At 45.6% G+C, this 15,299-nt stretch overlaps 1 long non-coding RNA gene and 1 other non-coding gene across 2 annotated transcripts; both read right to left on the bottom strand.

Annotated features, from left to right (window-relative positions):
* Positions 1–8,294: 8,294 nt before the first annotated feature.
* LOC129137825 (uncharacterized) lies at positions 8,295–15,065 on the bottom strand. The gene is made up of 2 exons (XR_008540619.2): positions 13,227–15,065; positions 8,295–10,257 (listed from the first exon to the last, which is right to left on the bottom strand). It is a non-coding gene; the product is annotated as an uncharacterized LOC129137825 (long non-coding RNA).
* Positions 8,414–8,497, bottom strand: MIR122 (microRNA mir-122). The gene has a single exon (NR_035581.1). It is a non-coding gene; the product is annotated as a microRNA mir-122 (primary transcript).
* Positions 15,066–15,299: the final 234 nt, after the last annotated feature.

Raw genomic sequence — 15,299 nt, 5'->3', positions numbered from 1 at the left:
TGGCGAGAAATCGAGCGCAGCGCCGGTAGGCCGGCACTGCTGGGGGACCTGGTGCACCCTCCGCAGCTGCTGTCCCGGGTGCTAAGCCCCTCACTGCCCGGGGCCGCTCCGAGTGCCGGGCCGCCAAGCCCATGCCCACCTGGAACTCTAGCTGGCCCGCAAGTGCCGTGCACTGCCCCGGTTCCCGCCCGTGCCTCTCCCTCCACACCTCCCTGCAAGCCGAGGGAGCTGGCTCCGGCCTCGGCCAGCCCAGAAAGGGGCTCCCACGGTGCAGCGGCGGGCTGAAGGGCCCCTCCAGCGCCGCCAGAGTGGGCGCCCAGGCAGAGGCGCCGAGAGCGAGCGAGGGCTGCAAGGGCTGTGAGCACGCTGTCACCTCTCAGCATCTTGCCCCAAACCCGGGAGATGCATTCAGAAACCCCCTCCCTCTGCACGGGGGAGCTTTTCTCTTTTGCCTGATAAACATTCCGCTCTTAAAGCCACTCCCGGTGTGTCTGTGTCTTCGGTTTCCTTGGCATGAGACAACCAACCTCGGGTATTACCCCAGACAAACGATGCTGCTTCAGTTGCAGGGGGTTCGACCCAGCCCATTTCACTGCCAGTAATAAAACAGCCGCGTGGGGGCAGCCACTAGGGACCCTGCTCGCTGTAGGGGAGTGTGGTATTTTGCTTAAGATTTCAGAATGTGGCCTAAGGGAGGGAACTTCTAGAGGTGCACAGAGAGCATCCTGGTGAAACCAGCTCAGGTATGAAGAACAGAGGCATCACAAGGTATCAGCCAGTGGAAGGCGCCCCAAGAGGGCCTGCCACACAGATAGAAAGCTTAGCATGGTTTAGGCGAATGGACTGCTGTTGCTTAAAATCAGAGCTCCTCAGCCTTCAGAGGGTGGAGGACCCTCTTGCAAATTGAGTGACGGCTCTGGACCCTCCCCCTAGAAAAGTGCACCTGTGCATGAAATGTCATTGTCCATTTCAGGGGTTTGAAGAATCATCCTGAGGATTTTTCAGGCAGAGAAATGGCAGCATTTCAGGCTGGTATCTGGCATGAGAAATGCACAGGGCAGCTGTTGAGACAATTAAGGACAAGGTGTTTGGCAGGAAACAAGGCCAGCTGGTGACAGAGACAGACAGCCACATAATTGTAACAGGATGGATATTGGCTAAAATGAAATATTGATTAACAATAATATGGTCCAATGACTGGGGACATAGCCTGGAGACATGCAAAAAATTCCTGCCGTTTCCAACCATTCATTGTATCCAACAAATATTGTGATTGACACTGTTCTGTGAGCTGGGGATACAGCAACATCCTTGTCCTCTTATGTCTGACCTACTAGTGTAGACACAGAAAATAGACTAAGAAGTGACGTCAGGAGGCAAAAAGTGCTGCAAAGCTGGGGAAGGCTTCTCTGAAAAGAAAACTTTGAATAGAAACATGACTGAAGTGGCATGCATATATCTGGGAAAACGGTCCAGATAACGGGAACAGCAAGTACGAAGGTCCTGAGGCAGGAATGCACTCTGCATGTTTGAGGAACTGCAGGGATGAGGGTGGCATGGGGTGAGCAAGAGGAACAGCAGGAGGTGAGGTCTGTCTCAGAAGATGAAGGGATCCTTGAATTTTATTCCCAGTGAGCTGGGAACTATTAAAAGATTTTGAGCAGGAGAGTGACATAATCTAATTTAGGTTTTAAAAATGGGCTCCAGTGGCTCATGCCTGTAATCCCAGGCCTTTGGAAGTCTGAGGCAGGAGGATTGCTTGAGGCCAGGAGTTCAAGACTAGCCTGGGCAACACAGTGAGACCCCATCTATACAAAAAATCAAAACTGACCAGGCATGGTGTTGAGCCTGTAATCCTAGCTACTCGGGAGGCTAGGATTTCATAAGAAGAAACTGAAAGGACACCAAAAGGAGGCAGGCAGAGGCCATGAGGCAGCAGGGGCCATGGACCCCAGGATTAGCAGAGGACACGAGTAGGCAGCAGTAGAGTGAGCAGAAATAGTCGGCAAGGATGGAGGCAGCTAGGGTAGCAGAAAGAACAGAGAAATGGAGCAAATGAATCACCATCGCGGTGGAGGCCAGCTTGATTGCTGCAGTCTTGGGGTGACCAGATGCCCTCATCTCTAACATGCTCCTGAATCCTGACTGCCTGTGCATTTTCCACAAGGTCCTGCCTTATGACTATTTGTGAGTTTCTACGTGATTACTCTCACCCTGCCATGTGGCCCCTTCTAAAAAGCTTACCCCAGCTCAGTGCCTTGTACATAGCAGGTATTTAAGAAATACTGTCATGAGAATGAATTATTTGAGATAATCTAAGAAAAAAATTGCCTCTTGCAAACAAAATTTCCTAATATACCATTCGCAATTGGGGGTGGCTATTTGGAGCTCCTTCTTTGGGGACACGTACAGCTCCTATGTCCATGTTTCACCCAACCCAGCAATATTAGCCACTAATTGCTGAGCAGAGGCCCCATATGAGATATCCTGAACTTATGCAGAGACCAGAAAAATCTCAGGCACAGATTGTCAGTGCTCATGAGAGGGACTAGAAATTTAGAAAAATAGTAGCTGGCACATCCAAACGAATGGGAGATCACCTCTGACTTCTTTGTATCCAGCTGCAATTGGAAGCCAAGCCAAAAAACAGAACAGGATGTGCCACAGGGAAGACAGGCAGCCCTGAGAAACGGGAAGGACTTTAATTAGCTCTTGACTGCGCTAAATGTGCCAAAAAGTGAAAAGGAAGAGACTTGTTCTCTGGGTAGAACAAGATTAGTTCTTATCTGGTGTATTTAATGGGTCAATAGACACTCAATGGAACAATCACTTCCACTCCTTTCCCTCTCACCTCAAGCCTTTAAAAATGTACTTTGGCCAGGCATGGTGGCTCACACCTGTAATCTCAGCACTTTGGGAGGCTGAGATGGGCAGATCACTTAAGCCCAGGAGTTCAAGACAAGCCTAGACAACACGGTGAGACCCTGTCTCTACAAAAAAATTAAAAATTAGTCAGACTTGCGGTGCATGCCCGTAGTCCCAGCTACTTAGGAGGCTGAGGTAAGAGGATCGCTTGAGCCCGAATTAAGTCAAGGCCACAGTGAGTCAAGATCGTACCACTGCACTCCAGCCTGGGCGACAGAGCGAAACCTTGTCTCAAAAAATAAAGCACTTTATCAGAATTAAAGCTGGATTTTGCTATCAGGGGAAGCCCTTTATTCAATCCGTCTGGAATACTTGGGGAGCAGGCCTAAAACCCTTTTGAACCATTGATGTGATGGCGTGCGGGGGCCTAGCCTAGTACCGAGGGCAGTCTCCCAAGGAAAGTATAGCCTCAGGCTCAAAGGTAAATAGGAGAATGCTCACTTCAGCCCCAGCTGCAGGTCAGCATTGGCTTTTCCCTGGTTGAAAGAAAGAAAAAGAAGAGACAGTCCCAGTCGAATGAAACATTAAAGGCATCTTACCCAGCTCCTTTGAGAAATTAAAATTCTTCACATACATGTGCATTAACACACAGACACACACACCTGCCCCCAGTCACTTGCCAAATAGTACAATGTGCTTCTTTTATTTAAAAGGTGATCTTTTTCTTTGGTGTTTGGCTGCATTTCTGAGAGAGAAAAGTCCCTACCAAATAAATTCCAGATTCATAGCTCAGTTGCTGTCTGGAGGGAATTGCTGGGGAATGCTTTAGAAACTTGAATGTAACTCAACCTCTGTCAAAGTGAAAACTTTTACACTTTGCTAGCTGAGGTCACAAAGTTCTCCTTCATTGGAGGGCTGCCAGGGTCACCACAAGTGCCAGAGTGCTCACCTCTTAGTATTATTCATGCCTTTCTCACAAACCATGGACGGTGTTTTCTTCCTTTGGGCCCCATGGTACACCCCATACCTACTTCAAAGAACCTGCAGCTCAACCCAGCCATGACTCATTTGCCTGTGTGTGTCCTCACTGGCTGGAAGCAACTAGGTTCTGGGGAGAGCATCACCTCTGTGAATTGTCAGTGACTAGCATGATGCCTGGCACTCAGTAGGAACGCACAATTGAATGTTGATTGAGTGAATGCGTGCAGGAGTGAATGCGAGAGTCTGACTCATTTTTGCATCCTATGCACAGTGTTTAGATATCCTAAGTGCATATTTGTGTCACATCTTTTTTCCAGAGCACATTGGGAAGCACTTGGCTCCCTAAATTAAGGGAGGAATTGTGATCAGGCCCTTTAGGATCCTCAGTAGCCATCTACATTTTTGTGAGCTTGCATGTGCTTTGTAATTCTCCCTTTTCTTCCTTTTAGAAACTTGGATATCGAAGAGAAGAAAGCAGATGCCCCCATTCTGCTACCTCTTCACAAGGCCTGGGGGCTTCCGCCACAGATTTACACTGAGCGGCTTTCCTGAGCCTGTCCCAAAGGAAGGGAAACTGAGGAGCAGTGAGGTGACCTTGGAGGAGGCTTTTTGTGAGGCAGCAATGGAGGAAACAGCATTAACCAAGCCTGCATTTTGAAGAACAACCAGCTAACATTTCTCCCAGATCCTTGGAGAAATTAAAATTCTCCACAACATTCCTGGAAAGTGTACCATCCACTCCCAGTCCCTCAACAGATGCTGAGCTGCTCATTATGCTGGCAAGTGGCAAAATGAAAGCAGGAAGACGTTGGGAGACAATGCTATGACAGCGTTGTCTCCCAAAACAAAGAAACGCCTTTTATCCATAACTTGTTGGAAGTTGAATCACCAAAATAAATCAGAAGGAATGTTTTCCCAACAGTAACAAAAAGGATCATAACATCAAAGACTCAGTGTTTCTTCACCTGGAAAGAAAACAAGGGCATAAGTAAAGCCTCTTGGTACGCTGTCTCTGCCTCTGTGCCGGCATCTAGCACGTGGAGGCATACATGTCTTTGTTTAAGCCTCTGTGCAACTCCTACATTGAGAATAGCTCAGGGAAAGGACCTGACCTCATTTTTCTTTGGATCCCCAGATCCCAGTAGAACACCTGGCACATAGAAACATACAACCCATGTGCTCAGGGAATGGCTGATGAGGCAGGGGAGGGGACTGTGAATATGGACCTGTCTAGTAAATTCTAGAAGACCTAGGCTTCGATTTCCTCATCAGAACAAAGAGTTGACTGCTTTCCAGTTCTAGCATTCCTTTGTCTTCTGATTCAATGAAGTATTGAATCAGAAAATACAGGTTTAAGAAGAGTTCAGAAAAATATGTAGATAAGCCATCGATACATGCTAACTGCTATGTTATATCACAAAACTTCCTCTGGGGCTGGATAGAACACTGGACAGGCTGCAAGTGGCAACTTTCACATTCAAAGTACACATTGTACTAAGATGAAAGGATTCATCAGGACTCCATGGTGTGATCCACAAAGCAAAGCTAGACTCAAGTGGCTTGTCTCCCGGGGAAGAAAACATGTCAAGGTGACTGTGTTCTCTGCTGCCTCCCCAGCACGAGTGTGATTTTTAACTGCACGTCCAAGTGAACCCTTTCATCTTGCAAACCATATTCAGAGTCAGTAGCTGTCCCCAGGAATGCTTTATTGGAAATGACTGGCAGTAATCATCCTGGGGAGGGAAGGGGAGATAAAAGCTGGTCTGGGAAGATGCCATCATCAGAGATTCGGAGCAGCAGGATTGTAATTAGAGGTAGAAAGGGGAGAGGGAAGCTTTGCCTTCTATGTGTGTTCCTTAGAGATCTACAGAAATGACAGGTCTCCAATCCCGAATGCAAAACGAATCCAGGCAGCAATCATAATAAGCCATTAAATGAGCCAACCTAGCAGAAAAGACACAGAATGCTATTCACTTGGCTCCCTGTTTAATTCCACCTGAGAAAAATCTCAGGGTGAGTGGGAGTGAAAAGGAGCATGGAAGACCCAGTCCTCACATTGTCCCCGAGTCTGGGAACAGTTCAGAACCTCAAGACTCTGGGTCATTTGGTGCCACATCAGGTGGCTGGGTCATGTAGATGGCTGCTTGGTGTTGGGACAGTTTGTCTACCCTCTTCCTGACCCCAAAGCTACCACTTAGATGTTCCTTCTCATTTCATGATTACAGGGTTTTGCAATTTTCAGCTTTCTCTGCACAATGAACACTCACAAGGAGACATTCTTATATGGCTCATCCCTCTCTAATTTACAGGTTTTCCCTCAGAATCCACTGACAAAGCAGATGGGGAGATGAGGATATTGGTCGCATACTGGCATGATTAACCCAGCTTCTACACAGATTCGACTGTGAAGCATGAGATTTCACAAAATAACTAGGCCAAAGGAGGCTGCAGGTACAGGACAGAACTTTAGACTTAAGAGATCCATGTTGAGTTGTGGTTGGAGGACCAGACGATTCCAGAACCCTTTAGACTCTGTTTGTCAAACCCATCATCTTTGCCCCATGTTGTATGGATCAAATGAAATGGCGTGTGATATGGTTTGGCTGAGTCCCCATCTAGATCTCGGCTTCAATTGTATCGCCCAGAATTCCCACGTGCTGTGGGAGGGACCCAGGGAAAGGTAATTGAATCATGGGGGTCAGTCTTTCCCCTGCTATTCTCATGATAGTGAATAAGTCTCACGAGATCTGATGGGTTTATCAGGGGTTTCCACTTTGGCTTTTTCCTCATTTTCTATTGCTGCTGCTATGTAAGAAGTGCCTTTCATCTCCCGCCATGATTCTGAGGTCTCCCTAGCCATGTGGAACTATAAGTCCAATTAAACCTCTTTTTCTTCCCAGTCTCGGGTATGTCTTTGTCAGCAGCATGAAAACAGACTAATACAGTGTGCATGAGCGTGATCTGTATAACAGTAGAGCCCTCTATTAATGCCTGTTCAATTAGAGCCTTTGCCAAAAAAATACACACAAAAAGGAATGTCAGTGTCTCAATTATTTCAGGGAGTCTGATTCTCCTCTTGACAGTAGATGGTGCCAGGAGGGAAGAAATGAGAGGTGGTAAGAGATGCAGGGCAGGCAGGGGTGCTCTTCCTCTTCTTTGGACAGAGGCATCTCATGACCTTGAAGCCTTTGTAGTGTATCATAAATGTGTGGGCTGCATTCAGGTGAGGCTTTCCAGCAAGGGACTCAGAATTATTTCGCAAAGTTTTGCTCATTTGGCTCCCATTTGGGACAATTACAATGGTCCCAAAATATAATGCGAGCCAGTGAATGCCCATCTCTGGAAATAACATCAGACACGTTTAATTTAACAGTGTCTTCAATGCCTAGGACAGTGTCAGGCACACGGTAGTCTCTACACATATTTATTTCATAAGTGAATGGTTGAATGGTTGAATTTGTTTCTGATGGTTGATCTAACCCTGTCTATTTGATTAAACATGTACTACTTCATTTAACCAAGCCTGGGGAGGGAAGCTTTAGTCTGGCACAAACGAAACCTACTCCTGACTTTAGACACCTCTCAGAGACAGAATGGGTTCCAAACCAGAGCACCTGGCTGGGCCAACTGTCCTAGAAACTGCATGGGTCCCAGATTTGCTATGGCAGCTCACACATGCTTCATAAACAATTTTCTGATGGTAATTCACTGATGCAAGAGGAAGAAAGACCTAGTGTACGAATTCAGTAATCAGCCTAGTAATTGATTGAAATCAGTAGAAATCAAACATATTCTAGAATTTCTGAAACGTCAGTGAAACCATGTGTAAGTTTATTAGAAAGTTGGATTTTTTAACGACGAAAAGAGAAGGACCCACACACCTTAATTTTGTACCTATAAGCTTGCGGTCTGCATAACATAGATTTAGCCCAGTCTTAGCCTTCTGCGTCTAACACTTTCCTAACTATTCATTTTAAGTCTATAAGCATGGGTTGAATGATTACCTGGTGCCTGGCCTTGTGTTGGGGGCTCTGAGGAACTCTGCAATCTTTTTATTTTCATTTTTTGAGACAGGATCTTGCTCTGTCACACAGGCTGGAGTGCAGTGGTACCATCACAGCTCACTACAGCCTCAACCTCATGGGCTCAATTGATCCTCCCACCTCAGCCTCTCAAGTAGCTGAGATTACAGGCACATGCCACCATGCCTGGCTAATTTTTGTAGTTTTTGTAGAGACACGGTTTCACCATGCTGCCCAGGCTGGACTTGAACTCCTGAGCTCAAGTGATCCGCCTGCCTTGGCCTCCCAAAGTGCTGGGATTTCAGGCATGAGCCACCGTGCCTGGTCTGCAATCTTTTTATTGACTTGGGAAAACAAGAAAATTAATCACCAGCTAAGGTATGTAACAACAGCATGTGAGAGGCAGGGTTCAGCTAATCATATTGGTTATGAGTGCAAAAGAACCAGACTTTATTCAGTAAGTACACAAGATTGGGAACACTGATATCAGATGAACCTTCTTGCTCAAAGCAAACGATGCCAAGACATTTATTGAGGGAAGGATTGCCTAGCAGTAGCTATTTAGTGTGATAATGGCGTTTGATAATTTAGACACAAACACCATTGTCACACTCCACAGCTCTGCTAAGGAAACTCTGTAGCCACGAAGGTGTTAACTTCACCTCCACATTCCACCATTGTCACTGGTAATAGGGGAACCTTGTCAGCTCCACATATTGTGACCTGAGCAGAGAAAAGAAGCATCACGGGTGCAAGCATCTTGAGCAATGGGAAGAGCTGAAGACTCGCGGATGAAAGGCTTCTGTGTTCTGGAACAGTAGAGTAGTAACGGGGTCCACTGCCTGTGTTCCACTGCCACCCAGCAAACCCCTTCTGCAAAAACTTCCTGTGAAAACGGACAGGAACTCTGTTTGCAACAATTTTCTAAAATGGCTGAGAGAGAAAGAATCTCTAGAGGGAATAGATTTCTGGAAATAAATACTTATTGGAAGACCACATTATAAATGAGAATAATCTGGCCGAATGAATGGATACTCTCCAACTCTCACCTCCTCACCTACTTCCCAATCCATCATCAGCAAATGTGATCAATTCTGCAGTCTAGGAAAATTAAAATTATTTTATATGGGGATATAGCAGTTAGATGTGTTGTGATCTACTCTCCGTGGCATCTATTGGATATAAAGGCATCCAGTCTTGCTCAAATGTTCAATCTTCTTGACCACAGCCATTTTCCACCATGGCAGTGGGTGGGAGATGAGGGGAGAGAAGAAAGGGAGGAAGATGGAGAGAGAGGAAATGAGTCCATTTTTAGTTCATGATACTCATTTTCTAGCAAAAAGGGAGCTCCGAATAAATCCCTACAGGATTTACTTGGCTTTCCTGTTAAAGATGGTTTATAATTGTTATGTGAACTCCTGCCCACCATGGAGAATAAGAGGAAATAAAGCATTTTACCTACTCCTTCTTTTCCTGCAAATGCTGAAAAGGGAAAGGGTTGGGAGCCAGTTATTTTTTCCCCAGGATAACTGAGTTGTTAACATCCGACCAGAGTCTTGCTTTAGCCCTAAAACCGGCCCATCTTTAACAGCTGTAAATGAACCCTTCTGTATTTTTCAGAAAAAAAAAATGCGCCTTATTCTCACGTAGATCATGAAATCACCCTCTTCAAGCTAGACTTGCAGTGATTATCCCCCTGCGAAAGCTGAAAGTCATTCTGCTCCCATGGGTTGGAGTGTTGAAGTTGCCTCTTTTTTTTCTTTCCCTTTTTCACTTTGTGGATTCGTTATCTTCCCCTAAGTAACTGATTTCCTTTGGTTCCTGTCTGTGGCCCTGGCTTTCTTTCATGAAATGTGGTCACTTGCAAGGCAGCAGGCCGTGCCAGTGCTAGACATACTCTCTTAGGTGGGACTCGCCTCCTGGGCAGTTTTCCATGACTCAGAGAGAATGACTACGAACCCTAGAACTGTTCTAGGTGGCCCCAGTCACTGCCACAAACCCCCAGCACTCTGGGTGTGGCCAGCAGTGGACACAGGCAAGTGGTGGCCCATCTTGTCCTTCCCTTTCCCTGCAGCTCCTCCTAACACAGTAGCCAGGCTTGTCCTGCTTAGTCTTTGCTGAGGGACCTAGAACAGAAATCCCCACCTCCTGGTCATACCAGGGCTATCGCTAACCATCACAAGAGGCTCTAGAAGTCTCTTAGCTCTGCTGGGAAGAAACAGTGAGAGGTGAACAATTCACTGATTAAAAGGGTCTCCGGCGGATAAGCTTGGAGCGCTCTATCCCGGGCAAGGGCTTGGGCCCATTTCACTTCTCAGGGCTCCATAGCAGTATCTGAGCATCCTCCACTTCTCCATGGGGGCTCTGTTGGCTTTTGGCTTTGAATAATCTGCAAAATACAGAAAAGGGAAGGAACAGATGGAAGATGAAAAGAGATGAGGAAGTTAATGCATTACAGGTAAATCTTACCAACTCCCCACCCCCCAAATCAACCTTTACAGGTAAATCTTACCAACTCCCCCCACCCCAAATCAACCTCGATTTCTATGGCCCAGAAATCTATCTCCAGGAAAATGTCAAAAATTTGTAGAAAGATTTACCTATAAGGTTGCTCATAGTGGCATTGTTTATAAGGGTAAACACTGGAAACAACCTAAATGTCCAGCTATAGGAGAAGAGTAATATATTTATGATAAACCATAATTATTTAAATTGATTCTGTAGAAAAGTCTGGTAGACTTGGAAATTCAAGATATGTTATTGAATTAAAAAACAGTTTATAAAACAATATACACAGTATGAGTCCCTTTCTGTGAAAAAATGCATACATGCCTGAGGCCAAAACATCAAATGTTAACCATGGTCATCTTTCAGTAGAGAAATTATGGTTTCTTTTCATTTTCTCCTTTTGTGTGCATTTGTTAATTTATGATTCATATGGCACTTTTTTAATGAGAAAAATGAGGATTTAAAATTTTTTAAGCAATTTTCTTTCTGGACTCTCAATACAAATTCCTTCTTGCAAAATACTCTTCTGAAATTGGGAAGGTTGGAACCCATCCTGCTCATATGCAACTTGTCACAGGCATGAAAAGTTAGTGCTGTGCTGAGTGGCAGGCCTCAGGCTAATTTTTTAGCAAATTGTTAGTGAAATACTTTATTATGCAGTACAATAATTTTATGGCATTATTGCATCAATCACTAAACACATATTGAGTGCCAATCATTTTCTGTCTTGTGAGCAATTTTTAAACATTGCTAAAATGGCCATCATCTTTTATTACTACTTTGTTTCTGCAGAAGTGGTTAAACTGTCAATTTACAAAGAGTTTAAACAAACAAGCAGAAGGTTTTCTTTTTTAAAAAAAAAAAGTCATCCAATAATATATCGCTAGTAAAATAAATTAAAAGTGGTTAATGCCAGGATCCACTTTGGAATATTTTAAACATTCACATACTCATTTCTCATTCTGCAGATTTTTAATGTTCTAGTATTTTCAGACTTAACAACTGAACTTAAATAGTACGAGCTAATAAGAAATAGAAACATTATACACTGGTTGGGAAGTATTAACACGTTATTTCCTTTGAAAAAATAATGCTTAAGGCAAAGATGTTGGATATTAAGCAGGGTGACTTGTCCAAATGCCAGCACAATTTTCTACAGTGTGGAAAAGGCCTCGAGGGATTCTGTTTAGCTTCCCTGGGCCCCGATCCCATCCACATAAATCTCCCACCATCTCTCTTTATGCCTTACTTCCTGAGATCTCCCTGAGAAAGGTTGAGTGCTAGCCATTCCTGAATGGCAGTCTATTAACACTAAATTTCTCCTGGAGTCTCAGCTACTCAGGAGTCTTAGGCAGGAGGATCCCTTGAGCCCAGTTGTTTGAGATCCCATTTCTAAAGAAAACACACACACGAAATTTCTGTGTGCTGTCATCTTCCTGCACTCGTCTTCCCAACCGTGATGAAATCTCTAGGCATCTCTAGCTGCTGTGGCCAATTCAGAATGCAGCTTTCCCACTGAATCCGTGAGTATGAAAAACAGGCTAGATTTGGTGTGCTCCTCTTTTAATGCCCTGCATTTCTTTTCATAAGTGAGAAAAAAAGCTCATTAAGGAGGAAGCCTTTACAAAGCCAGACCCTCCAGCAAATTCACCACTCTGTACGCATTCTGTATGCACCACAGCTCCCAGCATGACGTCTTAGATTCACAAGTACCAGGAATATCGCAACACTCACTTTCTCAGGTCAGATCTGGGCACGAGCAGCTTGTCTTTGCTTTAATATGTTGTTCCCAGGGGCTGAGAGCATTCTAGGGCCAACCCCATAGGGGTTTGGGTGCTTTGGGGACTGTGAAGTGTCACCTTGCTGCAAACCTAACCCATCAGTACCAAAAAAAAAATTTCTCAAAAAGTGAAAGATAAATGGAGATGCTTTTTACTCTGAATCCACGTTTACTGCCATTTAAAATAGATGTGTTAAATGCATCCATTTGATTCTTTTAGGCTGTTAGTCTACATGACAAAGGAAGTTGGTATTATGCTTCTGAGTCTTGTCATTTTGAAAGTGCATGGAAATTTTAAAATAGAATGTTCTTGTCAACAGGGAGCAAAGCAGCATTTCTTTCCTCATTGAAATCCATCTAGAAGGGAAATCTGGAAAGTTCCCTATTCATGCACCTATAATCGCCTGTGTTTCTCACCAACCAGTGGTGAAGAAGGAATCACTGGGTACATTTTTAGCCAAGCTGGGGCCTCCATGGACTCTTTTTAAAGAGAATTGCTGAGGCTTGGGGATTCCTAAGGAACTGTCTCATTTCTGCGCAGGTGTCCAGCTATTTTTAGTGCTGTTGAGGGAACAATATGACCTGGACAGAGGCATGCCAAAGGAACGACTCTAATGCTGGCATTTTGTTTGAAGGTTTGGTGTTATTGCTGAATCAGGCCATCGTAAAAACAAGAACTGGCTTAATGTCCAGCCACTCCAAGGGCAGAAATAAAATCCCACACCGTCCCTGAGCCCTCAGCTCCTCCCCAGCCTCATCCTCTCTCCCTCTGCAGGGTGATCATTTCTTTTCCTCCATAAGCCATTTTGTTATTTTTCTTTAAACAGAAACCATCTGTTACTCTCTCTAAAGAAAGTCTCCAGTTTTCCTCAAGCTTTCTGAGGAAACAGAATAATCATGGAAGACAAAGTTATGGTGTGTTCAACACCTCCTGTTGCTCAGGCGCTGGGTGGCATCTTTTTCAACACCGGAGTCAGCAGCCTCCCGTCATTTCTCTGTCAGCGGCCACCCCAAAGAACAGCCTGATCACTCAGGGGGGTCGGCAGGCGCCGGGGGAGAGCCGCACTTACCCCCAGTCAGCTCCGGTCCTCTCAGTCCAAGGCCCTTCCTGTGGCAGGCAGGATGACGCCTTCCACAGCTTCTGTGGCTTTAGGCCTCTCCCCTCTCCCTTTATGGGATCCAGGGTTTAAAAGTAAACAATTCTTTCTCTTTCTGATAAGTCGCATTATTTATCGATTCAGTGGGGGAGGGAGGGCACGACCTTAGGCCACTAAGTCAGCACCACCTTTGGTCAAACACACTCAGCAAGATTGGAAAGTCCATTCCTCTGCTGAGTGGGGGTGTGCGGCCAGCAGGCAGCCATGGAGGCCACCGAGGCAGAGAAGACAGGTCACCTAGTGAATACATCTTCCCCTCAGAACCCCAAGTTCCAACCAGTTTAACGTTCCTCACGGGAAGACTGCCATGTATGACCTGGTCACCTCCCCAGATTTCTAGAGACAGAAGAGTCACCGGTCACAGGAGCCTACTAAGTTCAATAGATCCTTGGCTCATGCTACGTAGAGCTCTTGACCAACATTTGGAAGCCAATCTCATTCTCCTCTTGAACTGGTCATTTCTGACGTAGTTAACCATGCATTCCTTTGTTCACGCCAACAATTATGTATGAAGCTCCTCCTTATCTGCTAAGCTCTGGTAATGCCACGGGGACCAAGACAAACAGAGCCCACAGTCAGGCAGTGAAGCAGGCAACAGGCGAGCCGCACGGACAGCAGAGGAGGCTGCCGCTCGGCCTAGCTGTATTCTGTTGTCGGCTATTATTATTGCTTTTTATTTTTTATTTACTTATTTTTTTGAAATGGAGTCTCGCTCAGTTGCCCGGGCTGGAGTGCAGTAGCGTGATCTTGGCTCACTGCAACCTCCGCCTCCCGGATTCAAGTGATTCTCCTGCCTCAGCCTCCTGGGTAGCTGGGACTACGGGTGCCCGCCACCACGCCCGGCTAATTTTTGTATTTTTAGTAGAGACGGGGTTTCACCATGTTGACTAGGCTGGTCCCAAACTCCTGACCTCAGGTGATCCTCCCGCCTTGGCCTCCCAAAGTGCTGGGATTACAGGCATGAGCCACCAGACCCATCCGCCGGCGATTATTTTTAATGTCTCTGATTATTTCTTTTCCTTCTCAGGTCATTTTGTTATTTTGTTTTTCTTTCTTTCTTTTCCTTCCTTCCTTCCCTCCCTCTCTCCCTCCTTTTTCTCTTTCTTTCTTTCGTCTTTCTTTCAACTTTCTCAATCTGTCTCTTTCTCTCTCTCTCATTCCTTCATTCCTTCCTTTCCTTTCTTTTCTTTTCTTTCTTTCTTTTTTTTTTTTTTTTTTGAGGCAGGGTCTCAATCTGTCACCCAGGCAGGAGTGCAGTGACATGATCACAGCTCACTGCAGCCTCGACCTTCTGGGCTCAAGGGATCCCCCTGCCTCAGTCTCCCCAGTAGCTGGGATACAGGTGCCCACACCTGACTAATTTTTGTACTTTTTTGTAGAGATGAGATTTCACTCCACGATGCTATTTTGCCTTCTTACTCTTTAAAAGAAAACTCCTCGTTGCTCTCTCTAGTAAACACAAATGCAAGCTGAAGTGAGGTCTGGTCATTCCAGTTGATGATGATCTGAGGAGCTGGGTGGCCTTAATTTCACTAGCAGGTATTGTCATCCTGCTAGTGTCATACTTCCTGTTAGTTGTCATATTTCTTTTCAGGTAAAAATGAAAAAATATACTAATGGGCTTTTTTTTCTTGTCGAAGAGCTGAACTCAAGAAATGGGCCCAGTGAGTGGGCACCACTGTTTGTTCCTGGCATGCTCCCTAGGGTCCTGGGGGGACTAAGTTCCTTCAGGTTGCCTATGACTACCTGAGAGATCCTGCACACTTAGCCCTACAGAAGACAGGGCCCTCCCACAGGGCTGAGGGACTGGCCTTCAGTTCCTATGGGAAGGGCCCAAACAGTGCACCCCAAGGTGAGAAAAACATCCCGAGGGCCCTCTGGAAATCGCCAAAGCCCTGTGCTCCGCAGCGTTGGTGGATAAATATGGTGTCAATGGGATTTTTTTTTATGGTCACATTTCTGGCGCTGCAGTGTTGGCACTGCCTT

Source organism: Pan troglodytes, chromosome 17, assembly GCF_028858775.2.
Source record: "Pan troglodytes isolate AG18354 chromosome 17, NHGRI_mPanTro3-v2.0_pri, whole genome shotgun sequence".
NCBI classification, from domain to species: Eukaryota; Metazoa; Chordata; class Mammalia; order Primates; family Hominidae; genus Pan; species Pan troglodytes.
Note: the sequence above shows the minus strand (reverse complement) of the source record. Positions and strands in the feature narration are given on the sequence as shown.